Source organism: Schistocerca cancellata, chromosome 1 (assembly GCF_023864275.1).
Source record: "Schistocerca cancellata isolate TAMUIC-IGC-003103 chromosome 1, iqSchCanc2.1, whole genome shotgun sequence".
NCBI classification, from domain to species: Eukaryota; Metazoa; Arthropoda; class Insecta; order Orthoptera; family Acrididae; genus Schistocerca; species Schistocerca cancellata.
Genome location: NC_064626.1, coordinates 151,185,258 through 151,192,874, shown reverse-complemented (window position 1 = coordinate 151,192,874; position 7,617 = coordinate 151,185,258). Strand labels below are relative to the sequence as shown.

Below are 7,617 nucleotides of genomic sequence, written 5' to 3'. Positions count from 1 at the left end.
ATGAGTATTAACATCAAATTTTTTGGTGAGCGTTCACTTTGAACATTTACACTGATAACAATTATTGAACACTTTCATTATCTAGGAATAATAGGATCCGTGCAATAGACTCTGAACAGCTCTGATAGTATAAGAGCTAACAGTAGCATTGCTTGGGTAAACTTTTGTCTGGAACTTTATGCTGTATCGTTTTCAGAATATAGTGAAACTTCTTATAGTAAACTGCATTTTCTATGAATCCCAGACATCATCCTCAGTCCTCAGCGTAATGGACTTTGAAAGGTGGCTACACTGAGTCACAGCGCCAGAGATTGCGCCAAAGAGTATTATTCCGCCACCTCCACTGGCTGTGCTTGTTGAGAAGTTGTCGTGGAGAGTGCTTGTTGAGAAGTTGCCGTGGGCAGTAGGAGTTCTGATGTAGCCGTGACTAGTTGTGAGCATGTTGTGTGCAGTTGTTCTGATGGGCTAGACAGCCGATGCCGTTCGATTGCGGATGTTGTAATGATCAGAGTGTATGTTTCGTCAACATATATGAAGGTAAAGAAAATTTTTTTTATTTCAAATGTCCTAACTAACAATGTCTCTTGGTCACAGGTTCAGCCAACAAAGCATCTGGCTTGTGTTCATGTATTAGAGTGTAATTTTGGTTTCTATATGCAATTATAGTATTTCTGTTTTTTTAAATTACTTCATTGTAAATGGCGTTTAAAGCATCTTGTCGTATTGAGGAAGAACCGTGCCAGATGTGTACGTTGAATCACACTTCCACACACAGAACAGTTACACTTGTGCTTTGTTGTTTCGTAGCTTTTATAGTTGCTGGGGACTTAATTAATTAATTGTGTTAACGAAAGTTTTCTTTCATTTTTGTTGTTATTCTATGCAGTCAGATTGCGTACTAATACTAGTCAGGGCCAACCGGTTACGAAACTGCGTAACCGGACAGACAGCCACAAAAATTAAAATTATTTGCATTATATTTAATTAAGCCCCCATGCAACTTCAATGATCATATAACTCTATTTCTCCATAAGAGTGGGCAGAGTGAACTTTAATTATAGGCATCACATTTTTGCTAATCACTTTCTGGTTGCCAACATTGTAGTTAGAGAGCCTGTGTTTTGAACGGCAGCAACAGAAAAATTTCCACCCACCGCCCTGCAGACCGAAGGTCAAATGCACTACATGGTCATTCTGCGAGGTGATTTAAACACGCAAACTGCCCACCAGAGTGTTGTTTCACCATGTATCGGCATTATCCTTCATTTATGAACATGAGTGTATTACGGTTAGAAATGAAATGAAATGAAATGTCGTGTGACGAGGGCCTCCCGTCGGCTAGACCGAGAAACTGTGTATTCGTCTTGGGATGGCATAACAGATCGCGAGCAAATACCAAGAATAGATTCATTCAGTATATGAGATGAACGCACTTGGCACGTTCCAATACAATTACCACAGCACTTCAAACATTTATGGAATTCTTTTTGGCTGAGCCCATCACAAATAATGGTAGGACAAAAATTTATGTAGTAAGACTGACGCATCAGGCATGACGTTTTAGTTCATTACGTATTTACTACAAACTCTATTCACAGACAGTATCCACATATACGACTGAATGTAGCTCCATAATGCACTGTACGGTGTACAGCTCAGGACAAATCATGCGAGAAACACTGAGATGTGAGGAAAACTGGTTTATCCTTCAAATGGAGCGCAAATTGCCCAGGCTATACTCTTGCAGTATCTGATAAAGAGAGCACTCAGCGACACCCAACCAGCTTTAAACATAATTCCAAACATTTTCTAAACTTTCTCTCGCTTATATGCTTAAAGTCTAATAATGAGAACCGAGCGAGGTGGTGCAGTGGTTAGCACACTGGACTCGCATTCGGGAGGACGACGGTTCAATCCCGTCTCCGGCCATCCTGATTTAGGTTTTCCGTGATTTCCCTAAATCGCTTCAGGCAAATGCCGGGATGGTTCCTGTGAAAGGGCACGGCCGATTTCCTTCCCCATCCTTTCCTCACCCGAGCTTGAGCTCCGTCTCTAATGACCTCGTTGTCGACGGGACGTTAAACACTAATCTCCTCCTCCTCCTCCTCCTAATAATGAGCACATCAACTCACTTGTAAAGTAATTATAAACGTTGATGCTGTTTTATACGTGGGAGTTCTACACTTTTAAAAAATCTGTATTTTACAGATATACAGTAAAACTAACTAAACCATTGTTTTTGTAAGCAGCGGTCCCGAGACTGCTCTGACATTACACTGTAACCTAGTCTACGTTCTGCAGTTCATTTCTTATCTACTTCAACATTAATTTGAACAAATTTACCGTACGCAATTCGCGGTGCAGGTCTACTATTTCTAACCTCAATCTCTATGTTCCATTATCAGATTAACTGTTTACCCGATGTCACAGATCTGATGCTGCAGCCCTGTGCTCACAATTCGATTCATAAACACCTTAATAAGTAACTCCTCTAAATTTCTGTAATCTGTACCAGTATGTTACAGAGCCATCTGTTCTCCCAGCTCGCCTACGTCGATTGAGTCGCTTATGCACTCCTGTGCGGTAGTGTTCAATCATGGATGGTAACCATTTATTTATTTATTTATTTACACGTCAAGTTCCGTGGGACGAAATAGAGGAGCAAATCTCCAAGGTCATGAAACGTGTCAGTACATGAAATTACAGCATAAAAGTAAAAACAGATAAAAATATATGTTTATGAACGCAAAAATGTTAGACAATAAGTTTAAGTAAACGCAATCAGCAGTACAATAAGGATCAGCTAACTTTTTCAAGAAACTCCTAGACCGAATAGGAGTGACCCATGAGGAAACTCTTCAGTTTCGATTTGAAAGTGCGTGGATTACTGCTAAGATTTTTGAATTCGAGTGGTAGCCAATTGAAAATGGATGCAGCAGTATTCTGCACACCTTTTTGCAGAAGAGTTAAGGAAGTCCGATCCAAATGCAGGTTTGATCTCTGCCAAGTATTAGCCGAATGAAAGCTGCATATTCTTGGGAATAAGCTAATATTGTTAACAAGAAATGACAGTAAGGAATGTTTATATTGAGAGGCCAATGTCAAACTACCCAGACTAATGAAAGCGTCGACAAGAGGTTCGTAAACTTACACCACTTATTGCCCGAACTGCCTGTTTCTGGGCCCAAAATATCCTTTTAGAATGGGAAGAGTTACCCCAAAATATAATACCATATGACCTAAGCAAATGGAAATAAGCAACATAGACTAATTTTCGTGTCGAACGATCACTCATTTCTGATACCATTCGAACAGTAAAAATGGCAGTATTAAGTCGTTGCACAAGATCCTGAATTTGGGCTTTCCACTATCGGAATACCTGGAAATTTGAACTGTTCAGTTTCACTAATCATATGCCCGTTCTGTGAAATTAAAACGTCAGATTTTGTTGAATTGTGTGTCAGAAATTGTGAAACTGAGTCTTACTGTGACTTAGCGTTAGTTTATTTTCTACAAGCCATGAACTTAGGTCATGTACTGCACTATTTGAAACCGAGCCAATGTTGCACACAACATCCTTTACTACCAAGCTGGTGTCATCAGCAAACAGAAATATTTTAGAGTTACCCATAATACTAGAGGGCATATCATTTATATAAATAAAGAACAGGAGTGGCTCCAACACTGATCCCTGGGGCAACCCCCACTTGACAGAATCTCACTCAGACCCCACATCACAGCTGTTATCAACATTGTGAATAATGACCTTTTTCTGCCTGTTGCTAAAGTAAGAGGTGAGCCAATTGTGAGCTACTCCCTGTATTCCATAATGGTCCAACTTCTGGAGCAATATTTTGTGATAGACAATCAAATGCCTTAGTTAAATCAAAAAAATATGCCAAGCATTCGAAACATTTTGTTTAGCCCATCCAGTACCTCACAGAGAAAAGAGAATATAGAATTTTCAGTTGTTAAACGACTTCTGAAGCCGAACTGAACATCTGATAGCAAATCCTGTGATCTAAAATGATCAATTATCCTTACATACACAGCCTTTTCAATAACTTTTGCAAACACTGATGGCATAGAAATAGGTCTAAAATTATCTACATTATCTCTTTGTCCCTTTTTATAAAGCAGCTTTACTACTGAGTACTTAAATCACTCAGGAAACTGATCCTTCCTAAAGGAAAAATTACAAATATGGCTAAATATAGGGCTAAAATGTGCAGCACAGTACTTTAATATTCTGCTCGACACCTCACCATAACCATGAGAGTCCTTAGCCTTCAGTGGTTTAATTATTGACTCAATCTCTCTCTTGTGTGTATCACAGAGGACTATTTCAGACCTCAAACTCGGAAAGACATTTGCCAAGTAAGTTATATGATTTCCTGAAAAACAAAATTTTTATTTTAATTCACCAACTATGCTCAGAAAACGATTATTAAATACTGTACATATATCTGATTTATCAGTAACAGAAATATTTTTACTGCAAACTGACTTTATATCGTCGAACTTGTACTGCTGACCAGGCACTTCCTTCGTAACTGACCATATGGTTTTAATTTTATCCTGTGAATTAGCTATTCTATTTGCATACCACATACTCTTTGCCTTCCTAATAACATTTTTAAGCACCTTACAATACTTTTTGTAATGGGCTACTGTAGCTTGATTGTGACTACTTCTAACATTTTGATATAATTCCTTCTTTGTTCTACAAGATATCCTTATCCCACTATTTAGCCACGCAGGATTCCTATTACTGCTAGTACCATATTTAGAACGTTCTAATGGAAAGCAACTCTCAAAAAGCATGAGAAATGTGTTAAGGAAAGCATTGTATTTACCATCTATGTTATCGGCACTGTAAACATCCTGCCACTCTTGTTCCTTGACAAGGTTTAAAAAATTCTCTATTGCTGTTGGATTAACTATCCTACATAGTTTGTTATTAAATATGACATTGGTTTGAGTACAAAAGCGTTTTAGTGTTAAAATTTGTGCATCATAGTCTGAAAGGCCATTCACGCTTTTACTAAAAAAATCCCATCTAGTAATGAAGAATGAATAAAAATATTGTCTATGGCTGTGCTACTGTTCCCCTGTACTCCAGCTGGAAAAAGCACAGTCTGCATCGGATCATATGAATTTAGGAGATCTACCGACATCCTTTTTCTTGCACCATTATATACCAAATTTAGGCGGAAGGAGTTTTCAGTGGCACAGAGAGGACTGGTGTTGTCGTACAGTTCTTGAGCACCAGGTTTTTCGCCAGTGTTGTGAATTAAAATCCAAATCTCTTTCCAGTGTCTCATCAAGTAAGGGCACGTGACACTTTTCATGGGGATCTGTGTGTCTCATGGGGACATTGCGTGTGTGAAGTCCTAAGGGACCAAACTGCTGAGGTCATCAGTCCCCAGACTTACACACTACTTAAGCAAACTTATACTAAGAACAACACCCACACCCATGCCCGACGGATGACTCAAACCTCCAGTAGGAGGGGCTGCCCAACCCGTGACATGGCGCCTCAAACCGCGCGGAACCTCCGCGAGTTATAGGGACATAGGTGCGGCATGTATGGTAGGCTTTCTCATGTCGTCATACAACACAAATATGATCCAATGCTACATAGACACATATTTTAAAACCACACCACCTATATTCGAGAGACACACTTAACACACAAGTTCCACACTTCGCGAAGGAAAGTTGCCAATGCATGTGAAGGAAGCAAAGACTTCCCAATCAGGCTGCTCAGCCAACCCCTCGGTGTCTCCAAGACAGTCATGCATTACAGTTTTACTCTTGTCTATTCCCTGTTTCTAATGTTTATCATCCACGTTGTAGCACCATGTAAAACGATACTCTGTAAGATTCAATTTATATTTGATATTAAAATAATTCCCTCTTTCTTCGGGAAATTGTTATCGCTATTGCCAGCCTACATTTCATATCCACAAACACCATGCTACGGTAAGAAATGGACTCAAACTCTTGAAACCAGTAACGTGCTTACTACAGATGTTGTTAGCAAAAGCCGATCTATGGTAAGTAACGGACGGAGTTTTAACTCTTGAAACCAGGTTAAAGCTAACTGCACATGGCAATAATGCATACTGCCAAACAGCATATAATGGGTGGGAACAAAACTCTTCGCCAGTGACATGTGCAGCAAGCTCAAATCTAGTTTCAAGAGACTGAATCCCATTCGTTACATACCTATGGTGTCTGCGACAAATGATGACATGAGGCTCGTGAGCGAGCGATAGTGAGCGACTTCTGGATACACGACACTCCAGCAACATGTAGCAGCATGGGGCTAAATGGTTGCACGTCGTGCGTGCGAACGACCATGTCGTGCTACAAGGTGGCTGCTTTGAGCCAACCAGTTGTTTCTACACTCCTGGAAATGGAAAAAAGAACACATTGACACCGGTGTGTCAGACCCACCATACTTGTTCCGGACACTGCGAGAGGGCTGTACAAGCAATGATCACACGCACGGCACAGCGGACACACCAGGAACCGCGGTGTTGGCCGTCGAATGGCGCTAGCTGCGCAGCATTTGTGCACCGCCGCCGTCAGTGTCAGCCAGGTTGCCGTGGCATACGGAGCTCCATCGCAGTCTTTAACACTGGTAGCATGCCGCGACAGCGTGGACGTGAACCGTATGTGCAGTTGACGGACTTTGAGCGAGGGCGTATAGTGGGCATGCGGGAGGCCGGGTGGACGTACCGCCGAATTGCTCAACACGTGGGGCGTGAGGTCCCCACAGTACATCGATGTTGTCGCCAGTGGTCGGCGGAAGGTGCACGTGCCCGTCGACCTGGGACCGGACCGCAGCGACGCACGGATACACGCCAAGACCGTAGGATCCTACGCAGTGCCGTAGGGGACCGCACCGCCACTTCCCAGCAAATTAGGGACACTGTTGCTCCTGGGGTATCGGCGAGGACCATTCGCAACCGTCTCCATGAAGCTGGGCTACGGTCCCGCACACCGTTAGGCCGTCTCCCGCTCACGCCCCAACATCGTGCAGCCCGCCTCCAGTGGTGTCGCGACAGGCGTGAATGGAGGGACGAATGGAGACGTGTCGTCTTCAGCGATGAGAGTCGCTTCTGCCTTGGTGCCAATGATGGTCGTATGCGTGTTTGGCGCCGTGCAGGTGAGCGCCACAATCAGGACTGCATACGACCGAGGCACACAGGGCCAACACCCGGCATCATGGTGTGGGGAGCGATCTCCTACACTGGCCGTACACCACTGGTGATCGTCGAGGGGACACTGAATAGTGCACGGTACATCCAAATCGTCATCGAACCCATCGTTCTACCATTCCTAGACCGGCAAGGGAACTTGCTGTTCCAACAGGACAATGCACGTCCGCATGTATCCCGTGCCACCCAACGTGCTCTAGAAGGTGTAAGTCAACTACCCTGGCCAGCAAGATCTCCGGATCTGTCCCCCATTGAGCATGTTTGGGACTGGATGAAGCGTCGTCTCACGCGGTCTGCACGTCCAGCACGAACGCTGGTCCAACTGAGGCGCCAGGTGGAAATGGCATGGCAAGCCGTTCCACAGGACTACATCCAGCATCTCTACGAT

The 7,617-nt window shown here is 42.9% G+C and overlaps 1 non-coding gene across 1 annotated transcript; it reads left to right on the top strand.

Moving 5' to 3' along the window:
* Positions 1-1,856: 1,856 nt before the first annotated feature.
* Trnaa-cgc (transfer RNA alanine (anticodon CGC)) lies at positions 1,857-1,929 on the top strand. The gene has a single exon. It is a non-coding gene; the product is annotated as a tRNA-Ala (tRNA).
* The last annotated feature ends 5,688 nt before the right edge of the window (positions 1,930-7,617 follow it).